Here is a 21,250-nt window from a genome sequence, read left to right on the forward strand (position 1 = left end):
TTTTTCAGGGATAACAAGTGTATGTTACGGTTCGTAAAATAAAATAGCTTTTCTTCAAATTGGTTGGTGTTAATTTTTAGCTATTTAGCATTTGTATATTATCTCTAATAATTATATTAACAAATATAACCTCTCAAACAAAATACAAGTTGAAAAATACTTCAACGGCCAATAATATTTCAAAATATGCTAGTTCGCAATAGTAAGAGATGCACTCTTATCGAGGATTTACTTTATCATTTGTACATTGACTCTAACAATTACAGTAACAAATTTAACTTCCTATACAAAAGTACGTTGAAAAATATTTCAAGTATCAATAATATTTCAAAATATACTGATTCGCAATATTAAGAAAAGCACTCTTAACGATGATTTGCTTTAGCATTTCTTTATTATCTCTAACAATTATAGTAACAAATACAACGTCCCACACAAAAAGTATGTAGAAAAATACTTCAAGTGCCAATATTATTTCAAAATATGCTAATTCGCAAAAGTAAGAGAAGCACTTTTAACGAGGATTTGCTTTAGCATTTGTATATTATCTCTACCAATTATAGTAACAAATTTAACCTCCCAAACAAAGAGTACGTAGAAAAACATTTCAAGTATGAATAATATTTCATAAGAAGCGGATTCGGAAATGTAAGAGATACATCCTTAATGAGGATTTGCGTTAGCATTTGTACACTAGCTCAAACAATTATTATAACCAATCTAATCTCCAACACAAAAAGTAGGCAGACATTTTTTTTCAAGCGCCAATAATATTCAAACTCAGCGAATTCGGAATAGTAAGAGAAGCACTCTTAATGAGGATCTTGAGGAACAAACTCTGCTTCGCCCGCTTATAAGTTGTTTGAAAAGTAATAACTTACTAGTTTATAAAAATCAAAATTTAATAGTTATTTGTTCATTAAAAAAATACATACTTTTATACATACTGGTATGATACTTTTAAAGCACTCGCAATTATAACACTTTAAGACCGATTAGGGTACTGTTTAGCCAATTTTCTAAATCAAAATAGGAAGTTCATCGAAATATATTTTCTAAAGTAGTAATTTTAGAAAGTAAAAAAATGGCATTTTTTAAACTTATGATTTTTTGTTATCTTATCATGTACCGGAAATGTGTTTAAAATCAATTTAATCAATTCCTATCCTATATATTTTTTTTATAAAAAAGTTAATCACAGCTCAGTAGCGATCATGCAAACAAGTAATGCCTCCTTTGGTCAAAATAAGTTCAAAAAGCAAAAAAAGTTTTCTGTTTAAATCATGATTTCTATGCTTATATAATCTCCAACGAATAAGTTCCATTTTTGCATTAGTAAATCAGGTTTAGCTACGAAATTTCAATATTTAGATTCCCATTGTCAGTTCTGAAGTTGGAGTAAAAAAACTTTTCGAATGATTATAAAAGTATCATATAGTTTAGCTTGAAAGAGGGTTTGTTATTTTGACTCTGTTATATTTTTCGGTGAAAAACCAAAAAGACTTTTCCCTAGAATTTATTACTGAAGAAAATAGTTTTCTCCAAATCAAACTCAAAGATAGTCTCGATCGTTATCTCCGCTTTCTTCAAGAAAAAAAGGAGAATCAATATGTGAGTTTTTCGCTATAAAAATAAAATATCGCATTGCTTTCTGCACATTATACAACAAAATACTGCACTGAGGAAATTTCATTAACGGAATTCATAAATGTCAGTCAGGTTCTTTTGAAATTCATTGTTTTTCAGGCGTCAGGAAATTGGATTTCGTACCCTTTATGTTGTATAACTTTGCCTTATTTTGTTTAATGAAAGTAAGGACAGTATGGTTGATACGAAAATTCTAAATGAAATCTTTAGCACCAAATCTATGAAAAACTTCAAAATATTAGTGTTAATGCTTTTTTTTACGTTCGTTTCATCTGTATCAGTTGGTATTTTTCTATAATGATACACAGTATTCAAGTTTTGTTCTTATTTTTGTATGAGAATAAAATGTGTATTTTTACAAAATATCTTTGTTCTCTGGTCAGTTTTCGTGCCGGTTGTGCATTCTATTATGTATTTTATTCCGAAATACGAAAAATTGTCTACACAGTTGCTAGTAAGTAGTCTTGTGTGATATTACTTGCACGTAATCATTTTTTTTTTTTTTTTTGGTAGTTAAGTGCGCCTTACTTGGATGAGAGTTCAGTTTGCAATGGAGAACAAATACCTCAACAGCAGTTCCAGTCCCCCTAGTAGAAGTTAAATAGAAAGTTTGGTCAATGTTAGAATGAAGGCTTTCACGCCCGGTGTCAATGATGTTGTGCGAGTCCGGGCAATTGTGCCGTGGTCTGAGTGTTGTTACCCCAAACGTTTCGACCGCATCTGCAGCGGTCAACTTCAGTGTTTACGGGGTTAAACTTTCCAGGGAAGCGTCTTCCTAGCAACTGATGCACACACTCAGAATGTTTGGTCGTTAATATATGCTTCTTGTGCTTGGGCCAAATGTAATTATTGACGAACTTGCAACTGATGAAAGGAAACACTTAAAAATTATTTTATTTTTACTTAAGATAAACCTCCTACAACTCCGCTGACTCATCTATTTAAATAGTTTATTGTTTTAGTCTCGTTATAACACCGGCAGACCTCGTGGAGGCTGTTCATAACCTTTCACCACTGCCTTGTAAATACCAACTAACTCATAAAATTCCCTCTGATAACACTAAATGGTTTCACCGTATTCGTGAGTCGCAGAAACATCAGTTTTACCCGGCTAAAATTCTTATTATTTAAATCCAAGCTTACGACTGTCTGTTACTGGTGCCGTTACCTTACCTAACAGACTACTTTTGGGTTTGTAAATCTGCGTCAAAGACTGTTGAAAAAAAAAATGTGCTAAGGGACAAACCAACAACTTGTCCAACCTAAAATCTCTCTCTTTTGATTAATCACTAAGTTGGGTGACCTTCCATTCACTTGCAAAAACCCTCTCAAAATGGAAGGTTGATTTGATCTATTTACTTTAAATTCAAATACTAATTTAAACCTTTTAAACATTCCAGAGGTATTAAGCTATGCAAAAGGCTCAAACATAAAGTTTAAAAAAATGACATAAACCAATTACTTTAAAAATCATGTCTGAAAAAATTTTGAAAGACGGAAGAAAAGGCGCAACAGATTTGTAATTCAAATTTCACGACATTTAAACATGCATCCTAAAATAACGTCAGTTTTCGCATGGCAGAAATATGACGAAGAATATCTTAAACTCTTTTTTGCCTATTGTTTCATTATTCGTTTGATTCAATGATAACGTTCGTATGGTTTTAAAATGGGTTTTGTATCATCATTGTCAAATGAACTTATTTTCTTTCTTTTTCTCATTCAACTTTTCTACTGCAAGAAGTTATTCCTTCGTTATTCAATGCAAATCTCATTATTTTACTTTTCAAGATTTGTTATCCATTTATAATTAAATTTTATGTTTTCGTTCTCGAAATAATTTGATTGAAAATTGGGAAACAAAAAATTGAGAAGTAAAGATTGTTTTTGGAATATATCATTATGTTTTGTTCTTTTGCATTAATTCATCTGCTGAATATAAGAAAAGTTTTATAGTTGCTCAAACGTCATTGAGAAAAGAAATTTATATTTGAAGCAGAAGTGATTAGTTTATTGCCAAATATATAAGAAAAAGTTTAAGAAATATTTTATCGAATCGCTATTTAGCAGGAAAAAAAATAAATTTGTAAATTCATAATATTAAGATTTAATTTTTTTATCGTTTCTTTAGTTTTACTAGCTCAGCTTTATTATTTTAGTTATCTTTTTGGATCCTCCTTAAATGATTAATGTTACAATTAATTTTATACTTGTTGCGCAATACTTATAAACTGAATTGTGAAACAAGTCCGAAAATTTAACGTTGTTATAGATATAGGTTAGTACTTGAATTCTGCTAGAAAGTGTAGCAGTAGCTTTGGAATATGCAAAAATATACAAGTTTACAACAAGTAAGTCATTTGTTTTCGAAACGATATATGTCCGAAAAGTTCTTGACGCATTCTTAAAAAATTATAGAAAAGTGAAAAAAAAAATATGTATGAGTAGTCGCTCTATCATCACAATAAGATATACAGAAGTCATGTGATGTGCTTAGTCATTTTATTAATCCAGAAAGCAATAACTTTCATTGCTAGAATTCAATGTGTGCATCGTAAGCTGCTTGAATATCATCGAAACACTTAAGTTCATCGATTGTTAAAACATCCCATGCCCTCATACAAAGTGAACTCAAATAATCGGAGATATTACTTTCTGCTTAATCAAATATCCACATACGACATTTGTTTTTCTTACTCTGAGGTCACAATTACTTAAAATTACACATTTTTTCTTAATTTACGATATCATAAATCATTCTTGAACTTATTAGCATTATGGCGCAAACCTCATGCTCATACGACAATTTTTTGTTTTTCTACAATATTTTAAACTGTATTAGGGGTTTTCAGACACCTTGTACTTAAAAATGTATTGCAAGTACAACGATAAGGATTATATGAATCTATCCACAAACTCATCAAGATTTGAAGCTGTGTTTTTTTTCTAACACACATAATACTGGCAGTAAATAGACACAGTAGCAGTTCATTATTCTTCAGGAACGTTCCTGAATTTCTTTTACAGTGAAACATTAAAAGCTTATGGTAAGTTATAGACCAATGCAGCTAAATTTGTCTGATTTGTGAAACATGGATATTAGCATTATTTTCTAGGAATAAAGAGCAGAGTCAATAAGTAATGTTAAATGAAGATATAGCTTGACCACGAAAAGAAGACGGATAGCCTTGAAGCAAAAACATCATTTGTAATAGATTGTTTGTTATTATTTTGGAATAGATAGGATTAGCGAGCCCACGCCTCTTACTATTCAGTGCTTTCTGGCAGATTCTACCTATTACAAATGATACAAATGATGTTTCGCTTCAAGATCATCCGCTTTCTTTTCGTCGTCAAGCTCTAACAGTAATCTTTTACTACACATATTTTAAAACAAGTACTTAAAAAATAAAAATAAAATATATTTTGTTGACACAATTACAGTATTTTATAAGTTATAAACACATTAAATTTATTATATTTTATTGTTTTTATCCGTTATATTAATGCATTGTATTTTAATGTATTTAAAAAGGTTAGAAACCAATTATGTCAGTTAATTGATTTTTGCAGCAAAAATAAAATGCTGTTATCTTCCCAATTTCAATCTGCCAAACGGAAATCAAGTGAAAGAGCTTTGAAAGTTCATTGAAGTGAAAGAGGATTAGAGGATTAGACTGTGTAGGAAATGCCCTGATTAGAAGCTATTTGGTGGGCTACTTTCTTAGTGTTAACTGGTTTGTTAATGAAATTGCAGGAAAAATACAAAACTAGTTTTTCTTGGAGGGGCAGATTTATTTAACTTATAAAACCCTGAATTGTTTTGCAATTACTTGCTTCTGGTTACCTTATTCTGTTTTCAAAAAATAAATTTGAAATCCTGATAATATTTTCTTTCTTTTTTTTCTTTTTTTGAAGCAAAAAAAAAAAAAAAAAACTAATAAAATGTATTATATATCTAATTGAAAATTGATTGGTGATAAAAAAGTAAGGATTTTGCTCATAATGTTTAAAACACGGTTTAAGGTTGATTTTGCTCATATTTTTGGTTTGTAACGTTAATGGAAAAGAGGATGCATTATTTTGAGTTTTGTGACTTTCCTTCGAATTTTAACTTAAAGTTTTTGTTTACTTTTCATTTTACACATTTATTGTGCTATTTCAATGACTGAGTTTTATCCTTATATATTATTTCTGTAGCCTGTTTTTTGGTTTCCACGCCAGATTTTCCTCAATTCTTGATCGATTTCTTTGATTTACACTTTATTTTAAAGCTTATGGTGCTGGCTACTGACGAAAAATAGACCCATGATCTAAAAATTGTTTTTTTCAGCCGAAAAACCTGTTTTAAAGAACCAGAATGAGGTTTTCAGTTAAACTTATAACTTTAACTTGCACTATGACCGACAGAGCTGAATAGCTTGATCGGCAGAGCGTTCTCCTCGTAACCAGGAGAATGAGCGTTCGGGCCCACGTCCGGACAATCTGCATCAAAAAATTAGAGAAATATCGCGCATTGCATGAACACTTAATTAAGTGAATAATAAATATGAGGGAATAGAATAAATGAGAAGGAAACGCTCATTGCTGTTATGAGAACTTGAAGTAACTTTGTGCTGAACTACTTCTGAATTGTACGGTATATTTTTTTTCTTTTTTAAAGCTTTGGCTTTGGTAAGAAAATTAAAGCATAGTGTAAGCGAAAATATAAGTAACAGGTTTAAGATTTCAGACTACAATATAATTGTTTTTTGTACAGAAAAGAATAATAAAACGTATATTGAAATATATATTCTTCTAATGCGTTTTTGACTCTTTGCACAAAAAAAAAAAAAAAAATACTACCTCAATTTGAAGGGTAAAATAGATATTTCTTCCTCTTTTTGCAAAAAAAAAAAAATATCACATTTTTACTACATTCGAAAAGCTACGCTTAAAATAGAGCATAGTTCAAATTATTTTGTATCTTAACCGTGCTGTTAATTGATGAACACGTGCTGCCATCTAAGTTATAACGGTTCAAGCAGCCTGTGGTAACGAATTGTAAAAAGTTTCAGAAAAATAAAAACATTTCTCTTCAATATCTTATCTTATATATTATTCCCTTCTCATTTTAAAACTTATCAGGCTGGCTAATGATGAAAAAACCTTGATGCAGGCTGTAGTTCTTATGCATTTTTTTTTTTTTTTTTGCAAAGTTTTAATGCAGTTTTCCAATTTTTTTCGTCGCTTTCGGCAAAAAAAAAAAAAAAAATCCTGTGTGTGTGTGTTCATATTTTAATAAAGCTTAAAAGCACTGGAATTAGTTGTTTGGTTAAGTTAATTTTTTTTTTTTTTTGGTAGAGCGTTCGGCTATAAACTATATCAACTTCGGGCAAGCCTGGGCTCTCCGACATAATATCAAATTTATATTAGTATTACGCATTACATGTACTCATAACATACACACGTAATAAAATAAATGCAGTGGGAATGCTACTTGGTGTTTCGACTCCTTTATGTTAGGGGTCAGGCTACAGTTATCATTAAGATAAGTTGACAGTAAATCGAAGGGTGTTCTTCCTTTTTTTTAAAGCTCTGACTACATCCAGATCCCTCAGCATAATATAAGCATAAAAAGTATTAGATTTACCTAAAGGAAATCCTTTTTGTGCAGAAAAACATTTTCATTGTATGCTGAAATGTAGATGTTTCTAATAGCAGTGTTCAACCTTTTGTACAAATGAAAAAATACTACGCCAAATGAAAACTACGAGTTTCACCCAGTAAAGAGCGAAATGCTTTATGAAACGATTCGAAGCACAGTGCGGAGTTCCGCACGGGTCGACTAGTTTTGTTTAATTAATTATCAGTCATTTTGGCTCATTTTTTTCTACTATTAAGTTACAATATTTTTGATTACGTAGTTTGCTATAAAAGGAAGAGTAAAAGCTTAGAATTTGTGCTAAAGTTTTAACATCTTGTTGCTGTTGTCTTGTTCCTGCAAGGTGGGCAATTTGGGTTACGCTGCTTGACTTTGGCTGCTGTACCGTAATTTGGAGTGAACTCCAACTTCCACAGTACACGCATGCCATAAAGACCCGTTTCTAGGTTTGGCAACCACTTACAGCATAACAATACATTCACACACACACAAAAAAGGAAAATAACAATAGAGAGAAAGTACATCTATGCCCGAGCCAGGATTCAAAAACCCGGGACTTTTCTGTCGCAGTCAGACTTCTATGATCAATTGATGATCAATTGACAAGGCGGTCGGCATTTAACTTGTTTTGTACAAAAGATACAAAACTCATTTTTGAATTGCTATGTACAGTCATAGAAAAAAAAAACGAAACACTCGATCGTATTCAAAGACTATTGACACTACAGACACGTGAGAGGTGTCATTGTTTCAGGAATAAAAAGTTCTACAAAATTATGTTAAAAAATTGTTGTTAAGGGGTCGTCTTCATATTAAAACGAGCATCAACTTCAAATTTTTCAATGAGAACCCCTTTTTTTTATCACATATTTGTGATCAGCATCCTTTTTTAACTTTGCATGCAAAGGTTTGTTTAATTAGATCCAGCCGTTACTTCAGAATCGAGTTTTGAAAAATTCCTCTCGTAATGTTAAAACGTATTTTGATATTTTTACTCAGAACACAAAAACTAGATTAGGCACGGCAAAGATTGTTTTTTTATATCAAAATATGAATCGACCCAATAATAAAAACGCCCTTCACAACATCTAAAATGTAATTTTAATTTTTTTATGAATTATTTTAATACTTTTTGAAAAAAATATGATCTGAAACCATATTAAATTTTAACAGAAAAACAATCTAGAAGAGCTTTTGTGCGGGAATCCAAAATTTGAGCTCAAAATATTCAGTAGTTTTTGCACTATGCTTAAAACTTCATTTTTTCTTACTTTAGGGGACCGTATACTTTTTTAAAACAGAAATTATGAAAGTTGGTTTCTTCGTAAAAAAAGAAAAAAAAAATGTTCAACAAAATAAACAAACCAATTATAACGTGGTTTTTCTACATTAGAGTTACGTCTATGAATTTTTTAAATGCATAAATTCATTCGTTGTCCCAGCAGAAAAACAACACAATATTGCAACCGTCAGTTTTTTGTGGATATCATTCGAACGTCAATGTGTAAATAATGCAAAACGCTACTTCATTGTTTAATAAAAGAATATTTTACAGAAATTTTTTAATTAAAAGAGACACTTAAAATACTTCTGTTTTTATTTTTTTTCTTTTTTTTTTTTTTCTTGGAATAGACAGTGTAGAATTAATGGCTCTTCCCGGTAATAATTTGCTAAAAGGAAAAATTATTGCCTTGTCTAAATCGGGAAAAAGCACTCGAAAAATAGCCGACAGTGTGAAATTTCGCCTTTAACAGTATCCAGATGGCTCAATAGGTAATATTTGCTCTTAGATAAGTTTACTGGTTTTTAGGAATTATTATTATTATTTTTTGTAAAGTATTTGAATAATTTTCAATGTGGTAGGAGAGGAAATTTTAGTAGCAGTAGAGGACCGCGTGCTTTGAGCCTCATTCTGCACGAAAGTAGTAGTTGTAGCTAATTGTGAACTTTTTTTAACAAAACATTAATTTGCGTGTTAGATGAAGTTGAGTTTTTGGCTATTCTTAATTATAATTTAAATACTTTTTTTTTCTATTTATTTTCTCGGTCATTGTCCGTGCATTTCACATTAAAACTATTCTCGCAAGACAAAGATAAAATTTCAATTTCTTTTTTGAGCAATCACGATTGCTTATTGCTTTCATTTGACTGTTTTGATGTCCTATCATTTTATTTTCCCACCGCCACCCTCCGCACCGTCACCGTCGACCGGGTCCTCCAGATGCTGCTCTTATAGCGAAAGCCGTCTCCAGGTTGCATCCATGTCCTACACACACGCGCATACATACACAACTACACACACACAAACACACATACACCTACACACACATACACACAACTACCCACACATTCATGCCTGCACACAGACTCAAACACATATGCCTACGCACACATACACGTACTCCCCCCACACACACACATTCATACACACAACTACCCACACACTTATGCCAGCACACAGACAAACACACATACCCTTATACACAAACACACATACCCCCCGCATACAAACACACACGCCTACATACACACACTCGTGATTGCGAAAAACTTAATTTGAATTCAAGATGTCAAAATTCAAATTATTTTTTTTTTTTAATAACGTGGAAAAATATCGACCAAAAAAAAAGAGTTGTAAAAAATTATTGTTATCAACTACTAGATGCCTATCTTATTAAATGCATGTTTTTCAGAATCCAATATCTGAATATTCGGCTCCACCTTTATGACACTGGCACTCTAATTCAACTTTCTGGTCTTATTCTTTAAGCAAACAACGGGCCACATGGAAGAGCTGCTAGGGCTGAATGTGGCCCGCGTCTCCACTGTGGTCTGGTTATCCCATTCGATGGCTGCAGAGGGTCCTAATAATGAGCACAACAGCCTTGCACCGAGCATTTGGATTAACCGAACAATGAAGCAGGTGTCATGTCATTGAAGCCGAGAGTGCCTAAAAACTGGTGGATGAAGAAAATGTATCTCACCAGTGAGATGCCGTAAACATACAGCAAATAAATATACTTTACCTACCAGTTTATTCGCACTCTTAGCTTCAATGAGGTGACTTCTGCATCCCGCACGATTAGTTTCGATTCCAGTCTGCGAAATCTGTAGCAAGGAAGAAATTGGAGACTCTGGATAGATTAAACTGATCTGTCCCGGGTATGCTTCATGTAGTATTGCTATAGCTGCGCCAGCCTGTAGCCTCACACTATAGGAGATGTTCATTTGCAAGTATATAGTACGCGATACAAAATCAAATAATACTAAGCTTTGTTTGCATCTGCTAAGTTACAAAATCGGAGAAATGACAAGAAGTCTGATTTCGGTTCACCTTGGTTTAAGCTAAAATAACTTTTGTCTTTTTAAATCACGGGTTGGACCATGTCGAAACTTGTTGCGAGAAATAGCATTGGGAAATTACTTTCCTAAATTGTTTTTGAGAGTCATTACATGTTTAACTTAAACCGCCAATTGTGTTATGCTTTTTTAATATTACCACGCATTATGATCTTCCGCATCAAATTTGGATTTGAAACAAATTCTCTTTTTTTTTTATTACAAAAAAGCCGCTAAAACAATTACCGTGTTTGTCCACTGTGTTAATTTATATAATCAAATTTTTACCAAATAAAGTTCGAGTATGAACAGTTTGCTCATTAACGGGCATTTATATTCTTCTGTTTCTGTTTTATTTTTCAGATTGATGCTTCGTTCATTTTATGTATATAGAGCAAATTTTCACGGAATAAATAAACCTTGCTTCTCTCGTGTCTCCAATCTATTTAATGCAGCAACTTCCCACGTTGTGCGGTACATTTTTTATATTTTTGTGTGCGATGGCCCAAACTTCTGCCGATGTTCTGCGAAATTAAAAACGCGCAATTCCATTTGACATCAAAAGACTTTCTATTCATTCCAAAATAAACCTGTAACATAGGTGCAATACATTTATCAAACATATTCGCATCATGATTCTAGGTATAAGGTTTGATATTTACATTTCTTTGAGGCTAATTTGCTGAATGTTTATATAAGCGATCCAATAGGCTCATATTAGAAAAGGCAAAAAGTTCCATTAATTTTAATGTGTCCTTATTCGATTTACTAAACAACGATCTATACGATGGATCAGTCAAACCCGGTCCGTCATTCTTAGGTTAATCCTGATAGACAAAAATTTGTAAATATTTTAACTTTTTTTTCAAAAAAAAGTTTTCGACCGTAAATCGCTTTTTGGCGCAACATTATCGGCCCAAAATGTTTCGAATTACGGAAAAAGAGAGAATTTCAAAAGATCATGAATTGAGTTGGATAATCTCGATCTTTTCTTTGTTTACATTCCGTTACTTGATAAGCCGTGACCTTGAAAGAAGCGTTTTCAATGTGGTGACGGTCCCTAAAACGTTTTTCGTTAATAACTCCTGTTCTACTGCAAGGAATGCAGTGAAATTTCGTACCCTAGCTGTATTTTGCGGTCTAAACATATTTATGTAGTAAAAAATAGGGGTTCTCATTTGAAAATCAAGAGTTGGTGCTCGTTTTGCTTTGTATATGGTCCATTATCAAAATTTTACCAACGTAGTTTTAAAGAAGACTTTAAACCAAGTCGGATGACACCTTTCTTTCCTTTCTAGCATGTATAATGGCCGAATAATTAAAAGTGTTTCGTTTTTTTTTTTTCTATGACTGTACCACACTTTTATCATTGTAAATCAATTTCAACAGATATTTTATTGTAAAGTGTAAAACTAGAGATCAGTTTAATGAAAAAATAATGTATCACTAGCAATATCATAACAATGAAATTAATTATTATTAATTACTCATTTTAATCGTGACACTGAATAAACAAAAGAAAAAACTGTTCAAATTCTGAATCGCCTTTCAGTCATTCCAAGAACGTATTAAATAACCATTCCAAAGGCACAATTTTGTTTTCGTTCGGAAATTAATATTTATGATGCCATTGAATATCCGAAGCTGTTAATATACATTATTTGAAAGAAAGCGTAGAGATGCTTACTTACCCTCTTTTTATTAGTTTCAAGAAAACCTCAATAATTTATTTTTCTCGAAAAGCCATATGCATGCAAATTTAGCTTAGTTTGTTTCCCTTTGAATTTCAGAGATCCATGCAAACTATACAGTGCATAACACCTTGGGTTTCATCCGAGTTATTTGCTTTTTAAGGTATAAATACAAAATATGTTCTAAGTGAGTTTTGTATCACACCTTAGACAATAGGAATATCATATTTAAGATCATACCTTGAGAGGGATACACACATATGCATATTCCTTTCCTAAATTTATAGAAACGAACTTACATAAAGACAGCATAAATCGAATTTTGCAGAGAAAACATGTTTTTCGTTCAAATGTTTTAGAGGTGTGATATAAATAGGACGAAAAATACATATTAGAATAACCCAACATGCACGACTTAATATGCCCAATGATATATTTTAAGAGAATTCAGATACATTTGGATAACAAACATTTTCAATTATGAATTGAACCTACGATGCATACAGCACGTAACACATCACACCCCGACGTCAAAAAAGACACAACTCAAATAAATAAATAAATAAATAAATAAATCAGCATTGGAGAAAATCAAAGTTTTACGCAATAGTAGTTACAAATTATTTAGTTTCAATACGGCCAAAATATTATGATGTCATGGTTACTTTTTGTTATCTGAATTAATAATGCATACTTTAAGTTTGAAAAATGAATTCTAAATTATGAATTTTTAAGTAAGTGTCACTATTGATTATGTTATTTTTACGCAACCGCGCACCAGTTACGTAAGATAACTTCCTACGAATTTTATGGAAAGACAGAGCATTAAATTATGAGTTTAAATCGACAGTCAGAACGTTTTTTTTTTCAAGTTTTGAATTGTGTCCCTTTTGTCGCCGGTGTGCAATATGTTGTCATAAGTCATATTTGTAAGTTTCGTTTTGATTTTTTCCCCTCTGAACATGTATGCAGAAGATAGAGATAGATAACAATTTTATATAAAAAAACTTAACCTGTAATTTTTAGTTTAAGCGCATTACTTTAAACAATCTAAGGTGCAAAAATACTATTGCACTGTAAAAAAAAAATAATAATAATAATAAAATACCGGAACCTTACTGATTGTTTCCATCGAACGTTTCGGGATTTCACGCATTTCCGGTGAATATTAGGTATTTTGGTCGAAATGTTTCCTAAAGTATAACAAATTGCACGAATGCAAACTTTAAGCAGTGGTGAAAAATATTTTTAGCTACTAGATTATTAACTGAAAGAATTTATACGCTCATTACTTCAGCACGATTACGGCCAGTCCAGAATGACTCAGAACCCTTGAAAATGAAAGGCCGATTTATCTGGCATTTTAGTTTCAACACAGCTGCTGAACCATCCGTGTTTCTAGTATTTGTTAATACGTTATAATATTCATTGGTTGCTATGTCGTAAAACAATGGATGATAAGTTGAGTAAAATGTCACTTAAGGTGAATCTAGAAAGATATCTTAGTTTATAAATTCAACAAAAGTGTTTCGGGTAATATTTACAGTAATGAACCTCATTTTTACACCTTATTTGCTTTCATTTGTTTTAATTAAATATTCTTTATTCACAGAATAAAGTAATCCAAAATCAATCAGGTGACAGTTCTAAACCCCTGGGAACCAGTTTTCAGCAACTTGGCTTATTTTACAAATACTAATTTTGTCCACCTACCATTTTGGAATCAATTTGTCAGATAAGTCCTCTCCCCTTATATAGTGGCCTCAGATTACCTAAGCTCGCTACGTCAGCGAATAAGTGTGTGCGTTCCGAAGCGGAGCCAGAATTGCAGGTAAGTGAGATGATTAGTACTTACTTGCAATTCTGCTTTGGCTACGATTGCTTTATACTCCAGGCAAAGTTTTCCCTATCTTCTGTAAAGTAGCAGTTATGTGAGTTGCATTCGTCTTGCTCTGAAGTACAGAATTGTAGTCTTATTAAGATGTGGTATACCGCTGAAGCAGCCATTAAAATGCGTGTACTCAACTGATAAAAATGTTTTGAGCTGTTCAAAAAAATGCTGCAAAATTTATACGTATTTTTAACAGAAAATAAAAACGAAAATAGCTTTGTCTTGAAAATGACAGTCAAAAAATATTCACCGCTATGAAGGATATTATACAGGCCGATTTTTAATTAAAAAAATAATACTTTCAACTTTTCTTAAAATTTAGATTTCAGGTGAATATCCTTATGATAAAACACTCGACTGACGTCTGTATATGAAACACAATAATTATTTTCAATATTATGGCAATAATTAAGTTTTAGGTATTCAATAAATTCTATTTAATTCCGATTAATAAATCGATTTACAAACATCCAAAGAAGTGCAACTTGGGATTTTATCTTGGACAAGATTAAAGATATCTTTTGTTTCTCCCAACTAACGTCATTGGTAGCTATTGAGATGAAAAACATTTTTCAGTATTTTGTCACAAAACGCATTTATTGCTGAAATCAATTTTAAATTCCTTCACTCCCAAAAAGTTATTCACTCTTGAAATATGATTTATTGAAGCACATTACCGTACATCTTTCTACTGTATTGATGTCAATACAATGTGTGGCTATTATTAAACGCCACTGAATATGAAGTCGCGTGCATAAAATATGTATTAAGGAAAATATGTTGGCTTATATTTAGTTTTTAATGCCTGCTTTGCTTCTGCGAGAAAAATATTTCTTGGGCGGTAACTTGAGAGGAAATAACGCGTAAAGTATACAAATGCTTTGAAAAAAAGACCGTTAATTGCGATAACATAAAAGGTGCCATTAATATTATTCATATTTTACAATGTTACAGAAGGAATTTATCCCGCTTATAAAAATTGAACGAAACGATAAATTGCTAGTTTCCTTTCAAATAAACTGAAGAAAGTGTGCTGCGGTTAACCAACTAGTAAAATGCACTGTAAAAAATTTCGAAACATGACAAATTTCCGGGCAACGTTCCTTGATTTCTCGGATTTTCCCAAATTTCCGGTGAAAATCAATCATTTTGGGGAAAATGTTTCATCAATTGCTACGAGTTGCGCGCATGCATACTTCTCACTACTGTGAAAAATGTTTTAAGCTACCAGTGTCAAAATGTACTAAGCGTTGTAAGCTGTTTGCATTCAGCTCGTCGATGACCCGCTCCGATGGACTGAACCCCAAATATGAATGAGATGCAGTCTATGAACACTATAGCGTTGCAAGAATCGTTGCAACTCTTGTGTAAGGTGCTTACAACTCTGCCTATTTTCTCGCCACATTTGCTTTAGGAGTTTCGTGAAAAATCGAATATGTACTAAGTTTTTACTCTAAACGTATGTAATGTTTCATGAGCGGTTTGTGATTTATGACAGAAATTTGAATTCTTTGTTGGAAATATTTCTGAATTTTTTAGGGAGATTCCAGTTAAATTTCAGGATTGTTACTGAAGCTTGTAATATACGTTTTATGTGCTACGGCGTCTGTTTTAATTTCAAGTTATTCTACCTTTTCCCTTTTGTGATGGATAAGTAAATACGAGTAATTTTGCAGATATTCACAGGAGAAGGATTTTCGAATTTAAGAAAGCTAAGAAATTTTCACAAATGTATTAAAACTCTGAAGAGATATACTCCAGGTATTTTTATACGAAAGTTTTAGCCTTTTTTTCATATTCAAGTGTTAGTACAGTAAAAGTGAGGAAATCTACAAAAGTTAAGTTTTACTTGAGTTAATGTGGCTACGTTTGAATTTTTGTTTCCCCATATAATACAAATAAAATATACCTCAGAATTTTCCTCACCAATATCCATATCAAATTTGACTTTTAAAGTCAAAAGCTTGGCGAAAATTACTAAATTTTTCTTTCTTAAATTGTGCCTTACCTAAAAAATGCACTTTACTACAATTTGAACTTCAATAAACGCCATAAAGAAACGTAAAATTGTGCCAAAGTTCTAAGTATTCAGCAATAACACTGAAAACTTTATCACTCGCTCCAATCTATAATATACTCGCCAACACGAATCGCCATTAATAAAATGAAAAAGGCTCCATCCAGAGACAGATGAGCAAGTAAGACTGATTTGATGATGTTTTTCGTAGGCTTGTTTCATAGTTGGCATACTTTGCGGAGCACTCCAATTTCAAGTCGACGCTGAACACTTTGAAGATCCAATAAAAAGTCTTGGGAAGCTGATAACGCTCCCGATGGGCAACTATTGATCCGGGTGTTTTTAATGTCAGGATCCTAAATAAATTCTTAGGGGAAAAAATGGTCGTTATGTGCGAGAGAAATAAGTATTCATGAAAGTGAAAATTCTTCTGAAGTTGAAGAAAAAGAAAATAAAGAGGAGGATGTATAGCGTAGGAGGGAAACAAGGATTAGTTTTAAAAATACGATTGGTTGGTTTCGTATCAACATTTGTTCTATGAATATTTTAAACATTGATATCTATGTTTATTTTCCTAAATGATTTTTTTTTTCTTTCCATTTATTTTAACTTAAGATTTTAAAGTTAGAATATATATTATAATTGAAGCAATATATTGATCAAATATTAGGTAGTTTTTTTAAAAACTCCAAAATCTATTCCATACACTAAAATTTTTGCATTTTAAGGCTTTAATGCGTAATAGATTTCCAAAAAAACAAAAAGAAAGTTATTGTACTTAGCTGAGTCAACGACATCCTGGACTTCTTGGGTCTTACCAAAGAAGAATTGTATCCATCCTTCTTCTTGTTCTTTATTTCATAAGGGTCAATTATTTGCTGGATCTTGTCTGACTCCGTCAGACATCCAGAGGATCAGAAACAACAACAACAACTTAGCTGAGTAGAAACTTTGCCCGTAATTCCTGACTCTCGAAAGTTGTTACTTAGCAAAACGTAATAGGTATGACGTTTATGAATGTTAAATACCTAGTCGGATTTGTACTCGTACTCAATATATCTCAGCTCGGCTAAGTATTAATTCTAATAAATATACGTTGACATCAATGACTTCTAGAGCAGGACTATTGCAGCTACTAGCAAAAATATTAACGGCAAATACATTAATTCTGTCAAAGCGATGTTCTTTTTTTTTTTTTTTTTGATTAAAAATGAGTGGCATCTCGTTGCACACAAAATAAATTGCACAATTTAAATGAACCAACAGCAATAAACTTAACAATGGATTAAACAACGAACCAACGTGAAGAACAAACTATTAAAAAGTGCAACATAGAGCTGTTAAGTTACGGTGAAACGCCTACTTCGTATATTATAGCTGAAAGGTAAAGCTAGAGTCACACTAAACAACAGAGACGTTGATTAAATGAGGCGCATTATGTCTTCAAACTAATATCCATAATCTAACGCTAACATCGTTTTTTTTTTTTTTTTTTGTTCTTTGTTTTTTGTTTAAGCATATTAAATTCCTGACAGATAACAAACAAGAGAACCAAAAAAAAAAAAAACCTGATACGAAGTAAAAATGGAATGAAGTAAGGGAGTTAGATATACGAGCTAATTAAAAGTTTTTTTTAAATCAAAGTATTAATATAAAAAAAAACGCTGGGATAAGTAAAAGGTGTACATATAACACAGAAACAACAACAACGAATACCATTACAAAATTTATGTAATAGCCAGAAGTTATCTTCTTAAAATTCTTCCAACTTGTTTATAGCATAAGTATCTATTTGGAGAGCTTCGTAGACAAGCTGGTAATGTTTCTACATCGTTTCAATATCTTTTTACTAGAAGTTCGGATGTTTAAGACTAAATCAATAAAACACTTATTATAAACTGAAATACAGTAATGCATAGTATGAACTGACATAGGCGCCTATACGTAAAATTTTAAGGGATTGCTCAAATATTTTCCCTATGGGCTTAGCAGGATACTTTCCCCATGAAAAACGATCTCGGTACAGATTACGGTTATTAAAATTTGAAATTTTAAATTACTTATTCATTAATAGCTGGAGAATATTTTGTTTTTACATTTTTGTAAAGAAAAACGTACTTAAAGCAAGAAAGTTCTCATTTCTAAGAGGGGCTTGAGCCCAAACTTGGCCCAATATCTGGACGCCCATGTGAACTGAAAAAAATAGTAAAATTACTACAAGGCGAAAATCGAGAGAAAATTAAAGACATCTTTTGGCATTAATCTGTGGTGAGAAGCGCAAAAAAATTTGATCTATGAAGTCAATCAATGAGTGAAAACCCAATTTTAGTCATAAGAGCTATCGAAGTAACAGAGGATCCGGCATGTTGGCAACAAATGAGGACGCGCACTACACCTAGTATGTGTACAAAAACCACGTTGCAGTAAAATGGTTTTCAAGCTGCAGATGTGTTGCTTTAAATGTTTAATAAGTATATTCAATTAATGGATAACTTGTAATTAATACAGATTTAAAACAAATAAGGTATGACAAAAAGAGTTCAGTACAGTAAACTTTTCCCGATAGACTTTTTTTTTTTTATTTTGAGGAATGTTAACTCTCTTGATTTAACTTAAGTGACATTTTGCTTATTTTATCATCACTAATTTTATGGTAAACAACCGACGACTATAATAACGTAATACCAAATAGTTGAAAGAAGGCTAGATCCGAAGTTATCTTAAAACAAAAAATCAGCCTGTCCACTGAAGGTAAACTAGTTTGACTACTTCAATGTATAGAAGGAGCTTTTGTCATTTCAGATTCAAAATATGTAAATGCAATTGTTTGCTATAGGAGACAATTCTCAAGAAGTTATTATTTACTTTAAGAACTAAGTTAGTACGTACTTGCTAAATTTTTGAAAAATACGTTTTTTTTTTTTTCTGTTTGTCATCAGTTATTTTTACGAAGTAGCAGTCAGTGATTATGATTACATATTTTCAATTAATTTAAACAAAACCTAAATCTAAAGTTTATACGGAACCAAAACGATTGTTGGGTTTGCATATCTACTAAAGTTATTTCTTTGAGATACATTAAGATACAAAAAGTTGAAAAAAAAACATATATCCCCAATTTAATAAAATTGATATTGAATGCAATTCAAACCTTTTAAAAAGACCCACCAAAAGCAAAAGAGAAATCGAAATACAAGAATAGAAACTAATAGTCTGCCGGAAATGCAAAAGCACAGATATATAACTTTTTTTTTACACAAAGGCGAAGTTACTAGAATACGTAATTGCAATACTTTATTCATAGAACGTAAAAAAACCCTTCATAAAAATCCATTTTTAAAAAGTCATCCATTGAAAGAAGGGCTTACGCAATATGCATCAATCTCAATATATTTCCCATACTCACAGAAGTTATCTAAAACTACCTATTGCCTGGCAGTTACATTCGGAAGTTCGCTAAGCTTATAGCATCCTGCACGAGCTATAATTTACTAGAGCCCATGAATCTTGTTTAATAACACGTAAGAGCATCTCTAGATATCGAACCTGTAAGGAAGACAGATTTCGAGACATTCCGTAACGATTACTTGGAGTTGGCATATTTTACGAGACATTCCATCTTGAATGTAAGGAAATGCAACGTTTTCTTCAGATTCGGTATATATTAAAAAAAAAAAAAAAACATTTAACTTTTTTTTCCAAAATAGAAATTTATTTCTTTTGAAAAATAAGTTTTTGTGAGTGAAATTTTACACATCTAGTTTTCTTTCCTTTTTTTAAGCATAAAAGCAACTATAGAATTTCTCCAAGGAAATGTAGATAAGGTATAACACATCATTTCTTGAACTAAGTAGTTTAAAATATTTTGACAGTTATGTGTTTTCTAGAGAAGGCATTCATATTAGTTTAGCTGCAGAATTTAAAAAAAAAGAAAGGGGTTAAATTATGCTGCGCGTGAAATAAGAAATTCAAAAAAAAAAACTTTTGAGAAGAAAAGTAAATGAAACTATTGCAACGTTAAATCGCACAATTGTACAGATAACTTCAAACACATGTTTTAAAGTTGCAAGAAATTGATTTTCAAGGCAAAATAGGTGAACTTGAAGATGAAATGACGTCACACAAAGACAAAGTATCGTCTCCCGTTTCTTTTGTCGGAAAACTTTTCATCCATAAACTCTCGTTTTTTGCACTGAAAAAATGGCTCATTGTAACCCCGAAACTTGTGTCTGAAAATCTCAGAAAATATGTACGACTGAAAGATGTAATGACAATATTTACATATTGCATAAATTTGTGGTTTTATGTAAAGTTATTGTTACTAAGAACATAGCTCACCCCGATTAGGAAAGTTACACAACTCAAAAAAAGAAAAAAAAATCATTGGGGAAAATCAAGGTTTACGTAACAGTAGTTTTGAACAGTATCGTCTCAAATATTATAATGACTGCAAAAAACTATAATGTGAGGTTTACTGGTTAGTTTTTGTTGTCTAAATTAATAATGCATAATTAAAATTTTGCTTTTAAATTATAGAAATTTGGGAGTCACTACTGATTATGTCGTTTTCACGTCATCACGTACCAGTCATGCAAGCTAACTTTGTGCGTGTTTTGTGGCAAGAAACATCATTAAATTTAGATTTTGAATCAGTAATTAGTACTTTTTTTTGAGCAATCACGATTGCTTATTGTTCTCACTTGAATGTTTTGGTTTCCTTTGATTTTATTTTTCCACCGCCACCCTCTGCAGCATCACCGTCGACCGGCTGCTCACGATGCTGCTCCTATAGCGAAAGCCGTCTCCAGGTCCCCTCCACACAAACACATACACATACACCTACACACACACACACTCACGCACATATACACACAAACACCTACACACACATACACTTACACACACACGCACGCACATATACACACAAACACCTACACGCATACACCTACACAAACATACACCTACACCCACAAACACATACACACACAAATACATACAGACACCTACACACGCACACAAAC

The sequence above is a fragment of the Uloborus diversus genome, chromosome 10 (assembly GCF_026930045.1).
Source record: "Uloborus diversus isolate 005 chromosome 10, Udiv.v.3.1, whole genome shotgun sequence".
NCBI lineage: Eukaryota > Metazoa > Arthropoda > Arachnida > Araneae > Uloboridae > Uloborus > Uloborus diversus.